A 27,813-nucleotide genomic window follows, 5' to 3' on the forward strand; every position below is an offset into this window, starting at 1 on the left:
GATCGTTTTTATGACAACATCGAGGACATGGTAGGCTATCGTCCGTGGCCAATAATGAAGTATTGCTGGCTTTACATTACCCCGACTATTTGCATGGTGAGTGGAAATATTGCTTTGATTCCCATCTAAAGTAAAATATGTATCCTATAATGCATCTATGCATAGTATACATGGCAAAGTGAATCAGCATTTTCTGTGATTAAGGCAGTAAACAATAGTTTTTTCCTACTTCTTTTTGGTCTTTAACATCATATTGAATGGTTAAATGTATTAGTGGGTTTGGGTTACCATCGGTCTTTGAATTAAAGAAAGTTTCCTGAGAATTGAATTCAGACATACAGGCTACATTTGAGAGGTCTGAGTTTGGGTGGATAGGAACACTCTTTTCTGAGGCTGAGAAAACAGTTGTTCGACAGAAATGTATTTCCTACTGTGAGGTAAAACAGAGAGGAAAGAAGGTAGAGAAGCATATGGCTGCTGCTGTGCTTATGGTATATAAAACAGGAAACCTGATAAGTTGACATTTAGCAGAACAAATATTGGGCTTTTTATATATATTTTTTCTCTGATGCACCTCTACATCAAACTACCTCTGAACCAAAAATATGGTGGAGGGAATGAAATGTGTACCTTACAAATACTTGAGTATTACATAAGAATATATCATTTTAAAAGTTGGAAGATTGGGGAATTCAAAGACAAATGGCAGACATTTTATCAAAGCCTGATGAACCCAGTGTCCTCAGTGGGCGACATGACCCCCCTCACAGCCGCAACTCTCCTGAAAACTTGAGTGTCAGAAAGGTCAGGTTCTGAAGTCGGGTAATAAGACTTGGCTCGTGTCTCAATTATTTCCGGAGATATTTTAAAGAGTCGGGGTCAGGGTCCGGTTCCACAGGGATGTTTTTATACCAGGTATAAAGTGTCAGGTCAGTTTTGCTCTTAGAGTTGCAAGTTACAAAGATTCACTTGAATAATAACAGAATCAGACATTTCAACTTAAGATTTCCATCCTCATATTATGGGACAAAAAACATGACTGAAAGTGAAAACTGATGTTTCTTTTGCTATATGCACATAATTAAACCCTGAGCAGTGTAGCCTTCTTGCATATATAAACAAAACAACACATAAGGAAATAACATCAGGTTGTTTACCCTAATCAGCTACCAAACAACATTGGAGACATCATTTGACATCATGCAGAACACATTCTTTTATAGGGTAGTATGCATTATTTAAAAATAAATACAGTCTAATAAACTTGAGAACACTTCCATGTTCCAATGAGAAAATGTGTGATTACCTATACGTCACTGTCGAAGTAAACGTTTGTAAATTTCACTGAAACTGTATAAAAATAATAATATTAATTATTTTTATTTGTATCGTGTCAGAGTACCTTCATCTTTTCACTGGTGAAATACAAGCCTCTCAAGTTCAACAAAACCTACACCTACCCAAGCTGGGCTTATGCTCTGGGCTGGTCCCTCGGACTGCTCTGCGTTCTACTGGTTCCTCTGTGGATGTTCTTCAAAGTTATCCAGATGAAAGGGACAATAGGGCAGGTATGTACTCAGCAGAGAAAGACAAATATTATCACAATGTTTGATGTTATCAAGGGCTTAAACAATATTTCCCTCAACAGAAGACGAATTGCAATTTTTTAAAATGTATTTATCATTTGAATTGTATTTCTAAATGAAAATTTGAATATTTACCAAGTCATTCATTAGAAAATTTAGTATTTTTGTTTGCCTATATACAGTCTATGCCGGCCTAAACATGCATTTTAAGTGTTTACATTTAATGGTTGTGTGGTAACCCAGCTGGCTTTTAACAGTATTTAAAACATGTTATCGTTGAACTTCTCTATTTTTATAGAACACTAATGCAAATAATGAATCTATTACTTGTTCCAATATAATGTACTGTCCTCCTAAGTCTTGAAATGTCTTTTATGGTTAATAACTTTCAAAAGAAGCAGCAGTATATATCAACAAGGCCCTCAAGGCATGCATGTCAAGTAGCTGCAGCTGCATGCATGTGCCAACCCAAATACTTAACATGACACTAATGGCAGCAGTAAGTGTGAGAAAATTAGAAAGGAGAGGTCAGGCTTTTATAAGTTGGCTCTCATTGCATGTTTCAGCGTGTCTAAGTGCTGCATTTAGGCTTGAATTGCATTGCCATCATTTCATTTTGACTTAATATTATTAAGTGAAAATACCCACCACTATTCAACAAACAGATATTCAGATTGTGTGTTTGGCTTACCACCATGTAAGATGAAGAAAGGCATCAAGACTTTTTTTGTGAGACTGAAATGAAAAATATAGAGAAATAATTGTTTCAACATTAAAAAATGATTAAAAAACAATTCTGAACTAGTACTAGTCACAACAGAACCAATTCAGAGTACTTTATATGGGGCATTCTACCGAATTAGTGCAAAGTGCGGTCCCACAACAAGAACAACTAAAGTATTTAGACATAGATATTTACTAAGAATATGTTATGGTCTATTTAAACTCAAAGCATTAGATAGTGATAAGCTAATATATACAAAAACATCATTTATAGGGTACTTTCTATTGGGAAGTAGCTGTCCCCAACCCTGACACCCTGACATTTCAATTTCTGTAAATAACACTTAAAACATTTTTTTTAATTTAGTTCAATGGTGTATTTAGAAGATATTTATGATTTCATTCAAACAGAAGTTGGAATATTTAGATTTATTGTGGGTTTAATTTTTTAATAAAAAAACTATACTCAAAAAATCATGTCCCCAGTTTTCATGTCACTACCGAAATACAAGAGGCGCGTTCACACCGGAGTACTTTTACCCGTACTTTTCCCGTTTAGTTCCGTTAGTGCCTGGAATTTTGCGTTCACACCAAAAAGAGAACTTAGTTCCGAGAACTTTTACCCCCATTTGTAGTGCCTGCGAGAGAGGTGGTACTATCCTGGCGAGAAAAAAGTACCAATTTTGATTGGCTGGGCGAATTGCAAACCACGCCCCGTAAAACTCTGAAAGGTTTTGTGTATTTGCTGGCAGCATTATTAGCATTAGCCCCGTGCACCAACGGAGAGAGAATAACTTATGGCAACACAAAAAAAAACATGGGAGCAGTGGAGATGAGGAAGTGTCGGTGTTCTGGCGATTTACTCGGAAGGCAATTCAATAATTGACATGATCGTTTTGGTAGTGACAAAATTGAATGGTAAGCAGGTAAATCCCACCATTTTGAAATAAATGTGTTTTAAAGTCTGAAAATCAGTGTGTTACTTTAAAGGTCTCCTATTATACTAGTTTTAGGCATATATTATAGGTCTTAGATATATAAAAAACATGTCTATGAAGTGTTTTGCTCAAAATACCAAACAGATCACCCATTCTAGCCTCATAGCCCTCTATTTCAGCCTGTTACTAAAGTGCTGATTCTGGGTCAGTAGCTTCAAACATTCACACTTCAACATAAGGCATGTTATGAGTTAAGATTAAGCAATAAGGTTGAGGGAATATGATACAACCTTGAGAACAAAATAGGCCCAGGCCACGCCAACCAAGCACAATCCTGTAACCACACCTCCAGAACCCAATCGAATAATTTATGGTTTAAATAACTCTACCTGTACAGTCCAATACTAACTGCACAATATTTACTGACACTGAGCGGTGAACATATAATACTGTGCAGACGTGCAACATTCTACTGCAGTAGAATTCACTATTTTATATAACACTAACATTCCTGACAATAGACCTCAATAGTCATCTTTTATTGGTGTACATGCCTTTTTAATAACATTTTTGAATGGAACATTCAAAAATCTAAATAAATATAACTTAAATATACATGACCTCTTAAATCAAAATTAAGTGAACATTAACACCAATATTGTCATTTATAAAATGCTATAACAAAAAAAATAACATAAGCAGCAGATTTTTTAATTAAATATACATACCAACTACAAAATAAGCGGGTATTAAAGTGTAAACGGATAACAAAACAGAAATGTAAATGAAAAGGCCTGATGGGGTGCTAAATCAGAGCCTATTACCTGTTCTCAGTCATTTTCTCATCATGCATCTTGTGTGTAGTGCTACAATATCGTTACCATAGCCTTGCCCTTTAACAGTTATTACGAGCCCTGGCTCAGCCTTCCTCACCAAGAGCCCAGCGCCTAGCCTTCTTACAGGCAAAGTCACTGATCAAGTCCTTGAAGTCCAGCTTTCTAGCCAACTGGCTTTCAATGGACAGCATGGCAAAACTGCAAAGCCTTATGGGGGGACAGGGCTGCGGAGCCTAAAGATGGATCTGTTGGTCCTGGCACCAGGGGACGGACAACTGATTTAGTATGAATAGCTGCTAAAAATGTACCTGCATTTATTAAATGTCAGCTAAAAGAGCAGTGAAATGAAAAACCTCTGACTTTTCTGTGAAGATATTAACAGTACTTAAAGGTGGGGTAGGTAATTTTGGAGAAACCAGCTCGAGTGCGCTAGAATTTGAAAATACACAACCCGAAAAAATCTGCCACTTCCTTACAGAGCCCCTCCTCCAACAGATGGAAGGCTGACAGGCAGGTAGGCCATCCAGTTATTTTAGCCGGGCCGGCTAAAATGATTGGTCGTGCTTTTTACAGCGCCACGGCTAGAGATGGGGTCGTTACTAAAAAAAAGTAATATATTACATATTACTTTTAAAAAAAAGTAATATATTACACTACTTCGTTACTCTCTACATAAAGTAACTCGTTACTTTACTCGTTACTTTACTCGTTAATTTACTCGCAGGGCCGGCCCGCCCCTCCCTGCAGGCAGATCACGCAGACTGCTAAAGTTTCAAATGTTCTCTTTAGTTCAGTTTCCATTGTCGCATAAGACTGATCCAGATCCTGAATGTTTTCCTATCTGACCATGGCTGTCCTCTGTCTCCTGCTATCTGTATATTTTGCGCAGTCTATCTCTGCTCACGCTGTTGCCTCGGCGTGTTCTCCTGTGTGTTGGTCATGTGTTGCACTGCAACCAGACTGGAGCACACCGCAAAGACTTCAGCCGAGCACGTACGAACTGCGCATGCGTGAGTGGCAATAACTCTCCTTACCAGCAGGCGGCGGTAGTGTGTATTCGTCATTCAGAACAGGCAACAACCGGAAAACAGAGAAGAAGAACAGAATACGTGATATAAACAAACAACAAATAGCATTAGCTTCACCTTAGCATGTGTTCTTTGCAGGTGTTTGTTGAGGTTTGATTATGACTGATTTGAGTAAGTAACGAAGTAACGCGTGTCGGGGCAATGTTAGTAACTGTAGTGTGATTACTTTGTAACGCGTTACACCCAACTCTGGCCACTTCCACAGATGACGTTTTTTTTATGGATTTTTTGTCAAAGCACTTACGATATTCATTGCTATCGGGATGTTAAGAGCATTCCATGGAATATAACAAAAAGTGTATCTCGAGCTGGTTTCTCAAAATTACCTACCCCACACCCACCTTTTCTTTTGAAAAACTGGGTGACACTGGCCCTTTCTCACTTCTCTTATTTTTCATTTCCTCGGTCTCGGTCTCGCCGGAAGTTGATTTGTCTGCGCCATCTTGAGTAGCCTCCCAATGGCCTTATTTTTGCCGGAGGACCGAGGAGCTATAATCGAGGAGCTGTAATCGAGGAACCACCAGACCATCCTTCGATTAAATCCTCAGACACTCGCCCCGCCCCCTTACTGTGTATCGCTCACTGATTGGACGATGCAGTGCATGCACTGATCTGATGCTTCTTGACATGAGAGCAGTTTCCCAGCGGAGTGAAGAAAATACATGAAACTCATGAGAGTCACTCCTCAGTTTATACCGTGTTTTGTTTCAATTCATGTATCATTTAGTTACAAATATGTGATATATCTGAACAACGAAGTGGTCAAAAATCATTTTATTCATTTTTTGGAAACATTTTCATGATCGCTTTTTTCGTTTTACATTTTCATTTATTGTCATTTCCATTCAGTCATTAAGTGCTATTAAAATGTTAATGTGCTACATATCCACACAAACAAACAAAGTGTGCAATCCAATGAATGTTAATCTAACTGGGTTTTGATAGATAATACATCTCTTTTTCTTCTCTCAATTATTTTATTTCTATTGTGCACTCTAATCAATATTAATCCAACTAATGTTCGTTTATACATTTTAAGAATGGCGTTTATCTTTTTTGAGAATGAGTTCTTATTTTATTTAATGTATTTGGGTCTACAACAGATGATACAAATGTTTGTGTCAGTAAATGTGTACTAACAGAGGCGGGGGTGTGTGTGGAAATAACGGGGACACAACTGCTGTCAGACGATCACGTGACGCTCCGGAGGAAAGGAAGTCCCATTGCTCTTAAAACTAATTTCCCTGCTTCTCGTGGGTTGCGTTCGGATAGTTTAAAAATCAGCTCCTAAATTCTAACCCTATCTCCTATTCCTTGACCTCTGAGTGAAACGTCACGGGGTTAAGGGATAGTGGATAGGAGAATTCAAAAGGACTTAGGAGAAGAGACTGCGGTACTTTAGAGAATCTGAATGCACTTTCACTATCCGACGTGTTTATGATGCGCCAGCGGACGTCATTTTGTGCGTCTGCTGCTGTGGGGAAACTATGGAAACTACAGTTTTCTATATAGCGGACTACAACATGGATGTATAATAAGAACGAGGGACTCATCTAGAGACTCTGCACCGTGCTCTGATGCTGTTGCTTTATGCTTTATGAACGTGGACAACAGAGAAACATATTCTTCATGACCAAAGTTGGAATTGAAATAAAAAATGAAAGTGATACTTATGCTCATCACCCTCTCCCTCCTGTCCACATTAATGCAAATGATCCCAATACGTATGATTGTATGAACTAAAGATCTTAAAATCAATACAAATGTATTTATTATAAACGTTAGTCCTTAACATCTATCACTGTGTATATCACCATTCAAACATATTTTAAAAGTTGAACAAACCCCACACAGCTCAGTGAAATGTTGACTTTATTTGATCATTTCAGTAAAAACTAACGTTCATATTTCTCTTTTTGATTATAATACTGATGAACGTTCAAAACAAAGCACTTTGGCAACTTACCACATACGTTTTAAAAAGCTTAAAAAGCACCGTAACTTTCATGATATCATTTCTCCGTCATAATCGTTTGTGTCCGTGAACGGCCGACTGTTGTGTGACGTCAAATGCTGCGACTGCAAGGCATTGTGGGGCAGCATTTTCTCCTCTCCTTTCGGTTAGGGAGGTCCAGTGGTTCCTAAGCTAAAGGAGGTTATAAAGGAAGTTTGAAACCTCCTTTCCTATCATCTAGAGCAGGGGGGTCAAACTCAATTTCATCACAGGCCACATCAGCATTATGGTTGCACTCAAAGGGCCGGTTGTAACTTTAAGACTTTATAAACATTAGGGCTGTGCATCTTCACTGGTCTCACGATTCGATTCGATTACGATTATCCTGTCAACGATTCGATTCGGTTCGATATCCCGGTGCATCACGATTCATACCAATGCGTTGCATCCTCAATTTTCTATATTACTGCACATGGCTTATTTTTCATCAATGCATACATGCAGTAAATACATATGAACTCTCTTTTTATTATTTAGAAAGTGCTTCAGAAATCAATAACATAAATGTCTTGACATTAATTTATAAACCAAAATAAATGAATTGTATAGGTCTAGCCTCCGTGTGTGAAGTTGTTCCATCCTCAAAAACAAAAAGCTAATGCTTCTGCAGTCTAGCTGCAGCTTCTAGCCACGGTCTTCTGTTAAGAAAGGACACTGAATGTCCTGAATGTGGCATCACACACAGGACTTGAGTCTGAACACAGCAGACAACAGGAGTATTTACAACAGCATATACAAACAAAAATACTGCATGTGGGACATACATATATAAATATTTAATATATATAAAATAATGTATTATATTACATTATTGCCTCTGCATTGGATTATTATCGGATAGGGTAAAAGCTTCAAAGATAACTACGTCTGAAAGAACGTAAAGAAGTCTAGGGCAAATAAGTGCAAGTCTCTTCAGTGAGAATGTCACAAAATTATTTTAAAAGAAAAGCCAAATTCTGAAAAAAAAGTGACATTTAAAAAAAAAAAAGTGACATTTTGAAAAAAAAGTAACAATAAAAAAAAAATCTAATTTAAGATGCATTGTGGGACATGTAGTTTATGGACATCGTGCATCTGTAAATCGGCATGTAACCGTATAATAAACATATTACATTCTTTCAGAGCTCTTGCGGACCACATGAAATGAAGTTGCGGGCCGGATTTGGCCCCCGGGCCTTGAGTTTGACACCCCTGATCTAGAGAATTCGAACGGCACTTATCATGGCTGCCACTGAGGGACTTCCGGGTCATTTCACTCGGTTAGGAAGGTTCCTAAGCTAAATGGACTATTCGACTGCAGCCCTGGTTTCCTTGCGTCCCTCCATGCTTCCCTGGTGGGAGGGACTAGTCACAGGGAAACGACGCAAGTGAGGGACGCAAGGAATCAATTTAACCGAAGTGAGAAGGACCCATACTGTCGTCCTTTAGTCCCTCTCTCTTGTCTTTCTCTCCTTTCTTTTCTTTCTGGAAAGCCTGACTTTTACCTCATTCACACCAACGGTGGGCCGGTTCGGAGCTGGAGCTTGAAAAGCACCAGGTTTTCCTGTTCACACCGCAGCGGAGCAGCCTCTTAGCTCCGGAATCCGGTTCGTTTGAAGCTCCAAAAAATTGTCCGCCTAGAGCAAAAGCACCGCATATGTCACGCTTACGTTGAGGCGGGGGCAGGGGCAGGATCAACTCCTGAACAACAACAAAAAGCCTGTGTTTTATCCAGTTTGTACACAACGATGGAGAAACTTAACAAGCAGCAGTGGTCCACTGAAGAGACCTACCCACTGGGAATCTGGTCTTCTGAAGAGGTACAGAGGAAGCTGGAGCACAATCCGCCATTGTTGTTGTTGTTGGTGTCAGCTGTGAGGGGTTTCCGCGCGGTTTGGCTTTATGAAGCAGGCATGCAAACAGTTACGTCATGATGCAAACGATGACGCAATGACGCAGCACCAGTCGGACTCTGGGCAGTGTGAAAAGAGCCGGAGCTAAACCGAAGAACCCGTTCTGAACCTGAAAAGCTCTATCACGGAGCTTGAACCGGAGTTGCGTTGGTGTGAATGAGGTATTTGTTAGTCGTTGAGACATCGTACACACATAAGTAATAGCATCCCTCCTCACATACTCTCACTTTCTGCTAGAAAGGGCCCTGCACAGCGTTTGGAGGCAGGACCAAACCATTACATGTAAATAGAGGGGGGTGTTCGATGCTTTGGATAATTAACTTTTGGAAGAAATAAGTTAAATGAATCGTAAGTTTAGTGAGTACATTATCAATATGACTTTATATTAATGTTAATTATTGATGATTGATGGAAGGTTACTTAAACATTTTTTCTTAATGTTCTAAAAATGTTTGGGGCCCCTGTTTGTTTGTTTGATTGATTGATTGATTGAAAAGTTTATTAACAGCTTGTATATTGGGTACAGTACAGTACAGCTCAAAACATACAATTGTTAAGGGGATGCAGACCAGAGAAAGACTTTCGTCTTGTTTACATCAGGGTCCCCCATTTAGACCCTCCAGAAAAACGCGGGCAAAAATCCTAGATTATGCGGGGTAAAATCCTTGATTATGCGGCTAAAATCCTTGATTATGCGATCAAACATGCGGGGTTTTATGTGATTTTATGCGGTGAAATTGCAGGAAGTTGCAAAATATGCGGAAAAAATAAATATTGGGCTGTCTTATTTATTTATTCTCTCTCACACACAACCTGCCACTAACGTTAAACCCCTTTACTATTCAATTAAACACAATCAATGTTTATTTATTGTAAAAGCAATTGGGCTATTTTAATCTCACACACACACACACACACACACACACACACACACACACACACACACACACACACACTTTTCTCCGCCTCATTCTGTTTTCATTTACTCGTTCGTTATCTGACCAGCTTCAATCTTGTAGGCCTCGAAAGGGTTTTGGAGGTTGATGCCTCGGGTGAACGTGAGTTGTTTGGCTTTCTTGTCCGCAGCAGCAGAAAGCATTTTCGAATCTTTGAATGAATCAAAGTGGGTCGTCACCGTCGATGTTCTCTTATGCTCCAACACAGTTGCACGGGGTGCAGAATAGTTTCCCCCCACTTTCATGCAAGACATCGGGGTACTGCTTTGCCCGGTCTTTAGCAGAAATGTTCGTCGGTAAATGAGATGGATTAGATTTTTTCATCGTGTGAGCTCCACACGTCCACTCTACGTTGTTGTTTACCTTCTGTGATGCGCGAGCTGATGACGTCGCGCATCATCATCACTTCACGTCAAGACGAGTTAACTTTTTTTTCCAACTTTGTGTGGAAAAATGCGGGGATTATGCGGCCTTTTGATAAATATGCGGCTTTTTAAAAATCTGCGCCATTTTGCTGATTATGCGGAAAATTCTGCGATCGCAGAATCGCGTTTTTCTGGAGGGTCTACCCATTTCCAATTCATCATATCATTTAAGACATATAAGACATATTTGACATACAAATGGCTTATTTACAATTTACATACAGGTGCTTTTTTACATACAGATTGCTTATTTACAATTTTCATTTTAGATTTCGTTCTAATACATCCTAACCGGACATTTAAGACATACCAAGTCTACAGATATACAGTTAGTAACAGAGTCTAAAATGCGAGTATATACATAGTTGGGGGGGGGAAGCTGTCCATTGTACGACGATTTGTACCATTACCGGGGCCTTAGAATCGTCATAACTGTTCACCCCCTTACGGCGCCCCTGGCCTGAACAAGTAAAGACCTACCACTAAATTATACTAGTTGGGTCAGGGGAATGAGATAATCAGTTGCTTCCTACTGTAAACATGCAATAAAAAGTCACAGCATCCTCAAAGTACTCCAACTCATCCCTTAAAGGTCACCTATTATGCAAAATGCACTTTTTTATGTCTTTTATACATAAATATGTGTCCCCGGTGTGTAACGAGACAGAAAATACAATCTTCTCTCTTTTCCTCCTCACCCACATCTCTAAAAACAGGGGTGCAACGGAGCTGATCCAGACTTGCTGAGAACTTGACATCATTACTAAAATGTTGGCTGGCTTTACATTAAACGCCCCGCCCTCGACCCCATATACAGTCGGCTAGCTGAATCCCCTCCCGCGGCTGTGTGTCTGTGTATTCAGCAGGATGTCTACGAGAGTGACTTAGAGTACAGTTGTTATATAATACATACAATGGCGCTGTTCTAGCGGTAAACGCTGAATAAAGAACTGTCCTTGTGGTAAACCCGCGAGAGAGAAAGCGTTTGAGCTCCATACTGTTTCAGAAATAATGCTTGATGTGGTTCGGAACATAATATGGCATTTAATCACGGCAAGGCCGGATTAGTACCTCCACGAGCCCCTGGGCACTGAGAGCTCAGGACCCCTCAACCCACGTACTAACACGTAACAACACGCCTACCCAACATGACCAATGTTTTACATTTTCATTCAATCTGGCATGTCAATCGCACACTGTTGGAGTACCGAGTGGTCTGAAAACCCACCTCGGCTCCGCGTGTCCTTTTGATGAGCTGGTTAAATCATAAAAGGAAGGAATTTAAAAGCACCAGGATACAAGTTAAACAATAATCTGTTTTAATGGTAAAAGACAACAATACAAAAATACAGAGTACTCTGGGCTTAATTCTACTACCGTGCGATACAGATATCGGAGACGGTCAGTCAGAAGGGCATCAAGCATAAGAATATCATGATATTTATACACAGGTGGGGAGGGGTTGTGCCGGCTGCTCCTCCCTAGCTATTTGTTATTGGCGAGTTCACTTCTGGGCAAGCTAGCCAGTGAGTTGGCAGTTTTCCATTGGTAGGTGTCACTCCTGGACGGGACCCCAGGCAATGAGTCAGCAGTTTGTTGATTCCATCTCCTTACAGTGTGTGTGTGTGTGTGTGTGTGTGTGTGTGTGTGTGTGTGTGTGTGTGTGTGTGTGTGTGTGTGTGTGTGTGTGTGTGTGTGTGTGTGTGTGTGTGTGTGTGTGTGTGTGTGTGTGTGTGTGTGTGTGTGTGTGTGTGTGTGGTGCGCACGTGTGTGTGTGTGTGTGTGTGTGTGTGTGTGTGTGTGTGTGTGTGTGTGTGTGTGTGCGTGCGCATGTGTGTGTGTGTGTGTGTGTGTGTGTGTGTGTGTGTGTGTGTGTGTGTGTGTGTGTGTGTGTGTGTGTGTGTGTGTGTGTGTGTGTGTGTGTGTGTGTGTGTGTGTGTGTGTGTGTGTGTGTGTGTGTGTGTGTGTGTGTGTAAAATGGAGAGAGAATGTTTGTTTGTAAGACAATCCCTCAAATCAATGGATCTTACCTTTTCTAGAAGTGTTTCTTCCTTGCCCTTTTCTTTGCAAAGAGCTTCTTTGCTAGCTCAACAACATCCTCAGGCTGTCACTGTTCCTTGTGGTTGCTGGCCTAATTTGTCACTTTTAACTATCCATTTTTTAGCTCATGTGACACAATGTCAATGTTACATAAGTGAAGGTGGGGTTGTGATTTGGCTATAGACCGCAACCGCGTAGTAATAAAGTTGAGCGCATACATAGTGAGACCTACAGTACAGAGACGGTTTAGAAAATATATTAATTTGACCCTATAGAAAAGGTGAGTTAGTTATTGCGGCGGAGAGTGAGTTTAATTTAAAACGATGTATGATGATGAGTGAGGTTGTGTCAAAAAAATATATAATAATAATTACTGGTAGAAAGCCTTCTCTTGACTGAGCTCACCGGACGCTCCAAAAGGGTGTGGTCACTTCAGCTCGATTACATTTAAAGGGCCAGACCCAGAATCAGCACTTCTATAACAGGGGTGAAATAGAGGGGTATGAGGCATGGCTACAATGGGTGATCTGTTTGGTATTTTGAGCAAACAATTCAGAGACATGTTTTGTATAGATATGGTCCTATAATATACTGTTCAAATATAGGCAAGGCAAGGCAAGGCAAGTTTATTTATATAGGCCTTTTCAACGCAAGGCAATTCAAAGTGCTTTACAAAAAAAAATGAAAGACATTAAGCATTAAAAAAGAAAAGCTAATAAAATAAACATTAAGGAAAAATACATGGATAAAAGTTACAGTGCAGTCTAAAATATGAATAGTTCAATTAAAAGCAGCGACAAAAAGAAAAGTCTTCAGCCTGGATTTAAAAGTAGTAAGAGTTGCAGCGGACCTGCAGGTTTCTGGGAGTTTGTTCCAGATATTTGGAGCATAATAACTGAACGCTGCTTTACCATGTTTAGTTCTGACTCTGGGGACAGAAAGCTGACCAGTCCCTGAAGACCTGAGAGATCTGGATGGTTCATAGTTTAGCAGGAGGTCAGTAATGTATTTTGGGCCTAAACCATTCAGTGCTTTATAAACCAGCAGCAATATTTTGAAATCTATTCTTTGACACACAGGAAGCCAGTGTAAAGACTTCAGAACAGGAGTGATGTGATCCACTTTCTTAGTGTTAGTGAGGACTCGAGCAGCGGCGTTCTGAATCAGCTGCAGCTTTCTAATAGATTTTTTAGTGAGACCTGTGAAGACACCATTGCAGTAGTCGAGTCTACTGAAGATAAAGGCATGGACAAGTTTTTCCAAATCCTGCTGTGACATTAGTCTTTTAATCCTAGATATGTTCTTTAGGTGATAGTAGGCTGATTTAGTAACTGTTTTAATGTGACTTGAAACTCAGGTCAGAGTCCATGACTACACCTAGATTTCTGGCTTTATCTGTTGGTTTGAACATTGCAGACTGAAGCTCAGCGCTAACTTTTAAATGTTCTGCCTTGGCTCCAAAAACCATTACCTCAGTTTTATCTTTGTTTAATTGGAGAAAGTTCTGACACATCCAGTCATTGATTTGTTCAATGCACTTACTCAGTGTTTGAATTGGAGCATAGTCTCCTGGTGAAATTGTTACGTAAATGTGTGTGTCATCTGCATAGCTATGGTAACTTATTTTGTTGTTCTTCATTATCTGAGCCAGTGGTAGCATGTAGATGTTAAAGAGAAGAGGCCCCAAGATGGAGCCTTGAGGAACCCCACATGTCATATTTGTCAACTCAGATGTGTATTTACCTATAGAAACAAAGTTGTTTCTATCCTTTAAGTAGGATTTAAACCAATTTAGAACTATTTCCGAAAGTCCCACCCAGTTTTCCAGTCGGTCTAGTAATATTCTGTGGTCAACAGTGTCAAACGCAGCACTGAGATCTAATAATACTAACACTGAAGTTCTGCCACTGTCTGTGTTTAAGTGGATGTCGTTAAAGACCTTTACAAGAGCAGTCTCAGTGCTGTGGTTTGGACAAAAGCCTGACTGGAACACATCGAAACAACTATTTAAATGCAAGAAATTACTCAACTTAAACAACTTTTTCAATGATTTTACCTAGAAATGGCAGGTTTGATATGGGCCTGTAATTGTTCATTACTGAAGCATCTAGATTATTCTTTTTTAAGAGCGGTTTAATGACTGCAGTTTTCAGGGCCTGTGGAAAAATACCTGAGTGAAGAGATTTGTTTACTATATGAAGTAGTTCTGAGGCCATGCAGGGCAAAACATCTTTGAAAAAGCCTGTTGGAATAATATCAAGGCAGCAGGAGGAGGATTTCAGAAGTTGTATAATGTCCTCTAGGTTTTTATCATTAATCTGATGGAATTGTGTCATGATGTCTGAATTGATGTTAAGTGGAAACAGAGACAACACATTTGCTGTTCCTGATGCAGAGGCACTGACTGCTTGTCTGATTTTCTGAATTTTGTCAGTGAAAAAGGAGGCAAAATCATTGCACGCCCTGGTGGTTAGAAATTCAGAGGCTACTGACACTGGGGGGTTAGTTAGTCTGTCGACTGTCAAGGAGAGACTCTGAGGCATGAACTCAATTGCACGACTCAGATAGTGTTTTCAAAAATAAAGACTTTACTGGAATTTAGCACAGTAATCAAAACAAGGAAAACAAATATACTCTTTCGAGGAAAACTAGCAAGTGATCAATGAGGTAGATCCGTGGGAAGTCCGTGAGGTAATCAGGAACGTGGGTCATAGTAAGACAACGAAACTGACAATGAACAGGAGGGAAGCTACCACAATATATACACAGGTAAAGGGGACACAGGTGGAAACAATCAGGGCGGGGAAAACAATCAAGGACGCAGGAGACAGAAGGGGGCGGGGAGCGTGGAGGCCTGAAATGAGAGGGATGATTAATTAAGGGAATAACCATAAAGCACAGGGCAAAGGGACATGACAAAACTAACATAAAGAATAAACTTTCACTATTAGTTTCCTAGACATGACATCGACGGTAGCAAACAAGGCACGTGCGTTGTTTTTGTTTTTGGTAATGATGTCAGAGAAGAATGATTGTCGTGCGTTTTTCAATTCCAAATTATAAAGGCCAAGTCTCTCTTTATAAATGTCAAGTGAACCTGGAGATTTGTTTTTCGCCACCTGCATTCAGCTTTTCGACATTCTCTTTTTTCTGTTTTAACGGTCATGGCCTTTCTCCATGGAGATATTTTCTTCCCAGTCACTTCCTTTACCTTAATTGGAGCAATGGCATCTATACAATTTTTAATTTTTGAATTAAAATGATCTACTAGCTCATTTACTGAGGTGTTAGCAGGGGCAAGTGTGGAAGAAAAATTCTGAGTAAACATTTCCCTAGTATTTTCAGTTAAATATCGCTTTGTGGTTACCTCTTTTTGAACACTTGTGTGAACAGAAATAGAGCTCTCAAAGAAAACACAGGAATAGTCAGACAGTGCAACATCAGTCACCACAACCTTAGAGATATTCAGACCCTTTGAGATAATTAAGTCCAGAGTGTGCCCCTTATTGTGCGTGGGCTCCGTCACATGCTGAGTCAGTCCATAGCTATCAAGAACACAAAACAGTTCTTTAGCCCCTCTGTCCTGGGGATTGTCAACATGGATGTTAAATGTATTTGGGTGGCCTATAGATATTTAGGAACAGAGCTCAAGAGGAGCATTTCAGCTGAAGGGCCACATATTCAAAAGAATCAAAGTTTCCATACGATGTCTTCCTGCATTGAAGGGAATCATTGAACAGAATAGCAACTCCACCCCCTTTCTTATGCATTCTTTCCTGACTCATAAAACTAAAGTTGGGAGGCGTTGATTCGATAAGAACAGCTGCACTGTTATTTTGTTCAATCCAAGTTTCTGTTAAAAACATAAAATCAAGATTGTGCTCAGTGATAAAATCATTGATTAAAAATGTTTTTCCTGCCAAAGACCTGACATTTAATAAAGCTAGTTTAAGTGTGTTAAACACACTATCAGTCATGTTTTTTGTAACAAGCTGTGGCTGACATGGAATCACTGCTAAATTAGATAAACTCACACAAACGTTTGAGCGCTTCCTGTATCTAAGATGATTCACCGCTCTTAATCTATTACCTATCAACACAGATATCGGCAAACCTACTGGGCTAGGCAGGGCCCCCGGCAGTGTCCTGGAAAGAGTTGAGAGTGCCATACAACCCTTGAGCCCGGACCCAGCCAGATATCAGTTTGCAGCGTTTTGTACACACGGAGTATCCTCAAAGGCATTGACAGGGGGGGGGGGGGTGACGGGCGGTGGGGACTCCTCTGTGTGTTTCATAGGTCTCTCATATCAGAACATTCCTCAGGCGGTGCAGTGATACTTCCTCAGGGTTTTCTGCGCGATGTGTTGTGTCTATCTCCTGTTTTGATTCCTCTTGCCGCCTTGTCCTTGGCAGAGGGAACAGATTGATGACGCAGGCAGTTGAATATGTTAGAGATAAACAATTTCACTCCTGACTTGTTCATGCAACTCCATTTGCCTTGAAAAGATGTCTGCGGTCCCAGAAAAAGTTAAATTGTCAATAAATGCACAGAAATGGTCAGTACAGGCAGTTGAAAGCCAGGGTTTCAGTGCAAACAATCTGCTGAATCTCTCCACTCCTTTTCTGACTGGCGGTAGAGGGCCACTGATGAACACCTCTGCATTTAGAGAGCTGACAGTTTCCAACAGACATTTAAAGTCTTCTTTCAGCACTTCTGACTGTTGTTTCACAACATCATTTGTTCCAATGTGCAGTACCACATTCTTCACAGTCGGATGTTCAGCCCCAATATGCAGGATCTTCTCAGCCAAGTCAGAGACCGTATCCTTGGGAAAACAGAGTACTTTGGTGTTGTTCTTACTACACAGACCTTTTACATCTCTTACAGCAGAGTCACCCACAATCAGAGTTTCAGGCCCAGTCGTTAGCTTTCCCTCTAGCCTTTTACTTTTGGAGTAGCTATTGGTCCTTACCCTGCTGTGTGAAGAGGACGGGTTATCCAGGTCATCAGAAAGAGATTTCCAGCTCTCGGTCAGCGGAGCGTATCTGTTCTGGATTGGCACACTTGGTGGTTTAGGAGGATTTTTTGTAATTCTCCCTTTAGCAGCTGTCCACTGCTGTTTAAGGGTTGAAGAGGCGCTCTTCCTGGGTTATAACAATGCAGGCCAGCCGGTCGCATCACATATTTCAGAGTGTTGGGCTCTGCCTGTTATCCGTCCTCCCAAATCCCATGGAAATGATTTACTCTTCGGCCTTGCACCCAGAGAGTTCCAGGGAGGACTACCACTTGTAGATTTATTACCCGGTACACAGCCCTCCTGTTCCTTGGAATCCTTGTAGCTGCTAACTAGCTGTGAGTTAGCATACCCTTTTCCATTATTTTGCAACACTGGTAAAGTGGTGTCATTCCCACAACATAGTCCATTCACTTCCACGTTAACTTCCAACCGTTGCATTTTCATTTCCAGCACAGATATCTTCTGTAGAAGTTTGTGGAAGTCATCTGTAGAGAACGGAGGCATTTTTCTACCAACTAGCTTAAGCTAAATAGCATGCAGTAGCCTACCAGGCTTTAGCTGTTGCTAGGCCACGCTACTGTAAGACTGGGGTCGTCGTAAAAATGTTGAAATATGGCTGAAAACCTCCGTCTATTTACGAAGATAAACTGTCCCAGTGATAAGTTAATGTCCAGGAGCCGCTGCTCAAAGTTTTCAGAGAATAAGAATAGGAAAATCAGCATAAAAAGTAAGCAGAGGCAGGAGCAAGCAGAAAAGCGTCTGCACTGTAAGAAAGATAAGCAAAGATATATACAGATGTAGCGCTTCGTTTCAGACGCCTACCCGTGCGGGTCCGTGATCGGCACGGGGTGGGCCCCTGCTGAAAAGGAAAACCCCCCGCAGGACTTGAAACGCCCCCTTGATAAATACATTTAATTATAATGAAACCAGCAGCAATGGATCATGGATCCACCAGGGGGAGCCGTGAAAAGCTGCCACACTGAAACTCATGTGAAATAAACAGCTGATCTACAGGTATCTGATATAGCGGATATTTGTTAAGATCCATATATCACGGATAGGATCATATTCTGTGCTTAAGTAAGAGACATGTAATCATTTACTAAACATCACCATGTTTTTATTTAACAAAATAATGTTTAATTCACGTTGGCGTAAGTACAAAACCATCGCTATGTTTTTAGATCAGGAAATGCATCCAGGGTCAAACAAACGATGTTCGATCGTCATCCTCGCGATCATTTAATGTATCATATGTTCGCGAGTTGAAATGAATGCACTAAATTTAATCCACGTGAGTTTACAACAACAACAATAATCGCTTTGTTTTTATATCACATCCGACCGGAGGAAAATGCAGCGGCTCTCACTACCGATCATCCTAATCCCACGGGCAAACAATAATATGTACAGTGTTAATAGTTTACTGTATTATTAGTGTCTAATATTACTGCTATAATAATCACACATTGAGTTGTTGAAATCAGACCGTCGTTTTTTTTTAAACGCTCTGAATGAAACGGCAGCTCTCAGGTGATCAGCTGTGTGTTTACACAATAAAATATGCATAATTTAATACCTTCCAACACACATTGTAAGAACAGTTCTGTTTCATATGAGTGTTGAGAGCTGTATCCACAAATCTACTAATTTTGCCCTCAGTGCACCAGATTGATGCATTTAACTTAAATTTAAATAAAAACATCTTCTGTTGTAACAACAATAACATTATAAATAGTAACATAGCATGGTATTGCACATTTACTGTAACTTTGAATGTTACTAGCCTGAGATTTTTTTATTACATGAATGAAGGTGACTGAGGCTTTTTAATATAGACTTTTCAGTGTCCCATATTTTGCACAGAACTGTCCCACATTAGGAAAACAGATTGTCTGAGACAACTTGGCACTAAGAGTACTAATATGTCTACCATTTCTTTTATGAGTTTAATATCTGCATGTTCTCTTTTGGTTTGATTAGGACACATCCTGGGGATTTCAGAATGTTACTGGATTTTGATTTATTGTATCGGCTTCATGTCGCAATATATTCCCGAAGTCTGAAATGCAAAAATGTTCCACATTAGGGCAATTCACCCTACATTTAATCATTTTGTTTATTTTTAACGAAATAAATGTGGTTTAATCCATCATGAAATTAATGTAGGCTATTTACTTAGTACATATCTGACATTAACGATTAACACACTGTTCATACTGCTCACAGGCTGATATCTAGTGTATTCATACCCCTCACTGTTTATTCATCATTCAATTCATTATATATTTTATTCAGTAGATTGTGAACATTACTTTTCACTTTACTGCTTGTTGCACCTGGTTAGAAGCTAAACTGCATTTCGTTGTCTCAGTACCTGTAATCTGTGCAATAACAATAAAGTTGAATCTAATTTTGAGCAGGAACTAATGTAGGCTATTTACTTAGTACACATCTGACATTAACGATTAAACACGTTTGTGCATTCTTTATGAATGCAAACCGAGTCATTTCGTTTATTTTTAACGAAATAAATGTGATTTAATCCACATAATTTACTGTGTTATTTGTTTACTGTACAGTAGTATTGTTTAACTTGAAGGTGCCTGATGTGAACATTTCCAGAATGTATTGTCTTCACTTTTTAAATGCCTCTGTGATGTGCTGCTACCCATTTCCCCTCGGGGACTAATAAACGAATACTATGACATTAACGATTAAACACATTTGTGCATTCTTTATGAATGCAAACCGAGTCAAGCCGACTCTAATAAACGAATACTATATATTGAACGTCTATTGAATGGCCTTTGTATGTATACAGTACAGTATAGCCCAACCATTTACACCTTCCTTTTTTCCCGTCAAGAGTTTGAATTGGAGAAAGGTAATCTATGGTGCTTTTATAGCCTATTGCATAATAACTGTGTGATTTATATTGCTTTTCAAATGCATATATAAAGTATGAAAACGGTAGGACCATACCGTTCACCAGCCCCAACCCCCCATGTTTCCTATGCTGTATGTTGGGGACCCTTTGTTTAAAACTAATTGGCCATCGGAATGTGCGGAGTCACATTCCACAGTTCTCCCCTCCCCCCTCCTGTGATCCCCCGCACACAGAGAGACACAGGGAGATCGCTCTTCTGGAGTGAAGAGAGTGGAAATAATGATATTGCAAATTAGAAACGTAAAATGCATTTTGAAAGACACTTGGGGGAAATATGCTGCACCATTAACACCTTAGTCCGTCTCGTCTCATCAACGAAAACTAAATATACATGACATACTTTGTTTTAGTAGATTTCGCATGAGAGCAAAAGGAGAATATCCGTGTGTAAGAGTGAAAATGTATGTATGTAAAAGGAGAATATATGTGTGTAAGAGTGAAAATATGCTGCATTTTGAATGTCCGATAGTCCACCATTTCCACCGGAAATATCACACATTTAATAAAAGTGAAAAACAATGAACAAGACTTAACGTATTCATCATAATTAATTATATTTATTTCGTTTGGATGTAGGATTTTTGACTTTGTTTAGAGCAGTGATCTTCTACTATATGAACATTTTGGACCCAAAATCACAAAAAAAAAAACGTAAAAACAGATTTTGAAAATGATTTTATTTTTCATAACACAAACATACACAACGAAACCATTTAAAAGCTGGAAATATATACATGGGATGTCACTATGATAATGTGAAAGTTTGATTGAGGTAGCATGGGATTTCATTCTGATAAGGCAAAAGTGTTATTATAAATATAATACAAATATATATATATACACATTATGTACACAAATCAGTTTTTTCTGTCTTTATCTGTGCCACGCTTCAAAGCGGTTTCTGTCAACTACGACACAGAGGGCAACATCACAGATTCCTCCTCCTCCATGTCAAAAAACAAGCTTAATGCTTGACTCACGTTCAGAGTTCTCTTCATCATAGTTGAGTCTTCAAAACTCTAAATCTATCTAACTATATCTAAATTCTCAATGTTTGTCTGTCACTTTACTTCAATCGCAGTCTCCCGCAGCCTCTCTTCGTCTCCCGCCGCCTGTCTTCGTATATCTTCGTCTCTCTCCATTTCCCGCCGTCTCTCTTCGGTTCCCGCCGTCCCTCTTCGTCTCTTTTCGTCTCGTTCCGCATCACTCCGTTTACCTGATTACCTCACCCCTCCCTGGTAAATACATCCTGTTGAGCAGAATCTACAGTTTCCAGTATTTTCCGTTTCGTAAAATGATAAAATACGGCGAAGATATTAAAATATGTGCTTCCATTATTCATACTTCTGAAATATATCTGTATTAACTTTATATCATCGTATGTCCGTGTTTATTGGGTATGTTTGCATGAAACAAAGACTGGCATATAGTTTCAAGCCAGTACTTTCGACAGAAATACACATATACATCCTGTTGAGCAGGATCTACAGTTTCCAGTATTTTCCGTTTCGTAAAATGATCAAATACGGCGAAGATATTCAAATATGTGCTTCCATATTTCATACTTTTGAAATGTATTAACTTTATATCATCGTATCTCCGTGTTTACTGGGTCTTTTTGCATGAAACAAAGACTGGGATATAGTTTCAAGCCAGTACTTTCGACAGAAACACACGGCAATGTTGTCCGGACTGTTGTTTTTATGCGGCACCAGCTTGAACAGGTCATGTGATCTGATCACGCCGGCGTGACGGTCGACTCCAAAGGGTTAATATTAAATACATATAAGTATTTTTACAACTTGTATTTAGAAATACTCTGTTGTAATTATTGATGCATACATGTGTTCATCCATTCAATGTGGCATCTGCTATAATGGGGTTAATGTATGATATTACTTAATAATACAATACATTATAATATATGATATGATAATTACATTTTAGTTTTATTCATTTCTTATTTCATAGTTTCTCATTATTATTATTTTTATCGCTCATCTTATTTTTGATTTTATTAATCTGTGTGAATCTGTGCTGTCCTGTTTTTCACTCTCACCCTGTTGCTGTTTGAACTACTGAATTTCCCCACGGGATTAATAAAGGTCCATCTTATCTTATCTTAATGTATAAGTTGATTTACTTCAATCTACTGTACAATATTACAAGAAATATACTGCATAAAGCAAACTATATACTTTATTTGATCTAAAATATTGATGTTTCTACAACACCCATTGTGTATTTTGTGAATGAAGCGCCATCTCATGGTTAAATCCTGTAATTGAACAAATGGGGAAATTGGGCAACGCCCTCTAGCAATTTGGCAACACCCCCAGCCACTGGCATCCGCTGGGCTTTTGACTGGGACACACCCATTTGAGTCTGATCTGGAGTGCTACATCTGTATATAGCATAATAGGGGAGCTTTAAGGGGCAAAAGGAGCAAGCCTGTGAAAAACTTAGGGCATCCAGTTCAAGAAATATTTCACACCATTTGTGAAACTGTTATCATTTTTAAAAATGTGTAACAGATGAATGAGGCAATACTTTATTACATAGGAAGAAGCATGTAAGGCTGTTTGTGTCATGATTCCCATCTTTCCTGCACATGTTTCTTCTGACTCGTATCGGGGAAACCTACAGCACACGTTAACATGTTGTCTTATGTGGACTTTTGATTGTCTCTACAGAACCTAAGGCAGCTTTGCCACCCTGAAATCAAGACGCACAGCACAGCAAAGCAACCCGAGCAATGCCCCTTGAACCCAGACAACAATCTCACGTCCGGTGCCAATGAATACAAAGCAGGTGGTGGAGCTGAGATGGAGATGCAAATGTGAGAACTGAACATATTTGACAATGTTTTAAAAGTGATATTTTGTTTTCACGAGCTAAGCATTTTAAAGAAATGCTGATGAGCAATACATTCTGAACACTTCCAGCAGTTTCCTGCACAATAAGCACCAAGTCTTGTTTTACTGTAAAATGTCTCTACTGTAGGCCTACATCGTAAATGACAATATTGAAAAGACTGAGTTTTAAATAAGGTATTTTCAGTTAAAGCGATCTAATAATGTGTCTGATTACGTCATAATTTTCATGTTTCAGTATGCCATAGACAGTGGATCAAGAGATGCCAATCTTGATTACTAACATGCACTGTTGCCACACATTTTTAGGGAATTTCACCACCTGAAAAACATTGTTTTAAATCTCCAGCTCCACAGGTAGTGGCAGCTGATAATATCAGACAATGCAGAAAGCCTTTATACAGAATTAGTGTAAGTGGTAAATGTTGCCTTTTTATTATTTGATAGTTTTTATATATTTACACACATATGTTTGAAATGGTTTGCCTTTTTATTTTCTGGCTCTTTTGGCTTTATGTTCTATATTTTTATGCTGTTACATTTATTCATCTGCATATCATTATCACATGATAATTCACTGGGGACCATAACTCACCTCTTCAATCTGGCTTTTAATGTGTGATTGTTTTTGTATTATTTGACTTTAACTTTAACTATATATTTGTTTGTTGTTCCTTTATTTTATTTTATCTTCACTATATCTGTAAAGCATCTTTGAGCACCTGTAAAAGCGCTAACAAATTAAATCTATTATTATTATTATTATAAGCATAGTCTGTTATAAACCAAGAAACAAACTTCTTCACAGTTCAGTCTGCATTTTGCTTTACTGTGTAACACCCACCCATCAAATTTCACTGAATGATGTGTTTCATTTGCTGGTATTCACTCACTATTCATCACATTAAACACATTAATTGTGCAGATTGTACATATATTCGTTAAACGATACAACAGATTTACGATTGATACCGTTTCTGCTGCCTAAGTACTTGCTGGATTATTGTTCTGCTCTTTAGGTGGTTTCTGCCAAGTTTAAATGAAAGTGAGACTGAAGTCAAGTCCTGTAGTACTTTGAGTAATTAGCCATACCAGGCTCAAAGAAAACAAATCTTATGAATTATGTTTAAATACTCTAAAGTATAATTACATTCCCAGAGTTCATTGTGTCTGTGTAATCATTGTTAATAAGAAATGCTGGTAAGTATTTCTGGATCCTCCACTTGCCCACAGGAAATGTATTGTTTGAAAAGATGTTTTCAATTAGTTTTCTGTAAACAAGATATTAAGATATACCTCACTGTCATACATGTACACTTTTTGGAAGTCACACTTTGGGACCCCACTGTAGTTGTTTTATTAATGTTGTAGAAATTCACAACAGCTGAATCCCAGAAAACTTACTAAGAATTCTTGGCAAAACTCAGAATGTATTGAAAGGAAAGTTACGCTTAATTTATTTCTGTTGTTTTCAACTTAAATAAACATATAAAAAATAATAAATAAACAATAATAAGTCTTCCACTATAAACTTTTTACATTAATTATGTGTTCAATTCTCATTAAATGTATAGACTGATGATGATTAACTACAGCTGCTGAAGTATGAATATGCTCAGACATAACATGTGTTAGGACAATTTAGGATATGAATGAGACATGAAGTCTAAAATGTTCTAACCATGTTGCACCTTAAGTTTAAATCAATGTAAAAACTGCTTCTTTGCGTCTTAATGTCTAACTTTGATAGAAGTTAGAAATACAGTTTTATTTCCAAACACAAGTTAATCACAGACATTTTGCAATTTTTCACACTGACTTTGTATAAAAAATGTAAAAATGTTTCTGTAAAATCATATCAATGCTACAAGAAATCAATAAATGTTATATTGTGGGGATTCTGAAATAATTTTTTCCATTGTATTTTTACGATACATAATTAAAATAATATTGTTTTTATTTTTTTAAATATGTTTTCCTTTTACTGAGTACAAGAGGAACCCGAACAAACTTAACTCGACGTCCTTGTGAACCCACTCCTTTTCAAAGACAATAGCTTATATAACTTCTCTTAATTACAAACTGAAATAAAATTGAAATTATAATATGATTGACAGTGGCAAAACATTAACTGAGTACATTTATTAAAATGTTTCCTTTTCATGCTACTCTTGTACATATTACTTAAAAAATACTGTACATTTTTACTTTACTGCATTTAACGGCTATTGCTATTTGCATAGTGTGGTATCATTACTTGTACTCAAACTCACATCAATGTAGGTCATTTTCTGCCACGACAGCAGCAGTTCCAAAAAAATTTCTTAAGGAATCCCTTTTCTACCTTTATTGAAGTGACGACTCCTGACTCAAATAGATATTTTATGTGTTAATATTCAAGAAAGATGTGCAGCCTTGGTGATCCCGAAGGAGGGTTTGACCCCCAGGCTGGGAAATAATGCACTAGAGATCTCTCAATCAAAAGCAATGACAGACAAAAGACCTCCAGGGTGAAGAGGTGTGGGATCATGGGAGTTTTTCATTGCAGTCAACTTCTTTAAGTTAAACTTCACTGTTTATTGTTCAAGACAATATTACTGAGAACCATATGTTCCAATGAGGTCTCCTCTTCTTTTTTTATGTTAGAAATCAGTGTTTCTCTGACTAGTATTTATGGTGTTCTTCCTGTAGAAATGGAAGTTAATATCCATAACTAAAATTGAATGTAAAATTATTTCATTAAAAATAGTCATTGTTTTTGTACTTAGAATGAGCCCAACATATCTATATAGGAAGGTTGTCCTCTTCTGCAGAGTCCTAAACTGACAAACTGAACTCTGGATATATTAGGACCCTTTTTGTCATCTGGAGGCCCCTGCAGTTCTCAGGCACGGTTCTAAAACTTCACGAATGCAAGCCGAAGTAGTTTGAAAGATGATCTCTATGCAAGGCGTAGGTCGTAAAAGACCAAATACTGCACACTGTCAATATAAAATGTCATTGATGATAAAAAAATCCAGATAATGTCTGGAGAATCGTGGTCTTTAGTTTCTCTTAACACATGTAGCACACGACTAGAAATGGCCTGTCACACTTTTCCCCACTGGAAATAGGCATAGTCATTTTGGTCTTGGCGGGGGGGGCAGCAGCTGGCTTCGAGTACGCTGGAGGCGATACTGTTACAATACGTTCACGTTCATACTCACTCATAATTTGGGAAAAAACTACAGAAATTCCTGCATCGCTTAGTCTCTCAAGGCAATGCTTTACAGCGGTAGCGAGGACTTTGGATTTAAGACAACTTTTCTCACCGGGTACCTGTCCACACAACCTAGATAGATAGCATTTAGATAGATTTGGAGGATGAAACCTTCTTTAATGGTAACACATACAGTGGGGCAAAAAAATATGTAGTCAGCCACCAATTGTGCAAGTTCTCCCACTTAAAAAGATGAGAGGCCTGTAATTTTCATCCTAGGTACACTTCAACTATGAGAGACAGAATGGGGGGAAAGAATCCAGGAAATCACATTATAGGATTTTTAATGAATTAATTGGTAAATTCCTCGGTAAAATAAGTATTTGGTCACCTACAAACAAACAAGATTTCTGGCTCTCACAGACCTGTAACTTCTTCTTTAAGAGCCTCCTCTGTCCTCCACTCGTTAACTGGCACTTTTTTTTGTTTTAACTCGTTATCAGTATAAAAGACACCTGTCCACAACCTCAAACAGTCACACTCCAAACTCCACTATGGCCAAGACCAAAGAGCTGTCAAAGGACACCAGAAACAAAATTGTAGACCTGCACCAGGCTGGGAAGACTGAATCTGCAATAGGTAAGCAGCTTGGTGTGAAGAAATCAACTGTGGGAGCAATTATTAGAAAATGGAAGACATACAAGACCACTGATAATCTCCCTCGATCTGGGGCTCCACGCAAGATCTCACCCCGTGGGGTCAAAATGATCACAAGAACGGTGAGCAAAAATCCCAGAACCACACGGGGGGACCTAGTCAATGACCTGCAGAGAGCTAACAGTAACAAAGCCTACCATCAGTAACACACTACGCCGCCAGGGACTCAAATCCTGCAGTGCCAGACGTGTCCCCCTGCTTAAGCCAGTACATGTCCAGGCCCATCTGAAGTTTGCTAGAGAGCATTTAGATGATCCAGAAGAGGATTGGGAGAATGTCATATGGTCAGATGAAACCAAAATAGAACTTTTTGGTAAAAACTTAACTCGACGTGTTTGGAGGAGAAAGAATGCTGAGTTGCATCCAAAGAACACCATACCTACTGTGAAACATGGTGGTGGAAACATCATGCTTTGGGGCTGTTTTTCTGCAAAGGGACCAGGATGACTGATCCGTGTAAAGGAAAGAATGAATGGGGCCATGTATCGTGAGATTTTGAGTGACAACCTCCTTCCATCAGCAAGGGCATTGAAGATGAAACGTGGCTGGGTCTTTCAG

The 27,813-nt window shown here is 39.0% G+C and overlaps 1 long non-coding RNA gene across 1 annotated transcript; it reads left to right on the top strand.

Annotated features, from left to right (window-relative positions):
- Positions 1-25,228, top strand: LOC117446457 (uncharacterized). Its single transcript, XR_011643223.1, has 3 exons — positions 1-96; positions 1,398-1,568; positions 23,160-25,228. It is a non-coding gene; the product is annotated as an uncharacterized lncRNA (long non-coding RNA).
- Positions 25,229-27,813: the final 2,585 nt, after the last annotated feature.

This window comes from Pseudochaenichthys georgianus, chromosome 5, assembly GCF_902827115.2.
Source record: "Pseudochaenichthys georgianus chromosome 5, fPseGeo1.2, whole genome shotgun sequence".
Taxonomy (NCBI): domain Eukaryota; kingdom Metazoa; phylum Chordata; class Actinopteri; order Perciformes; family Channichthyidae; genus Pseudochaenichthys; species Pseudochaenichthys georgianus.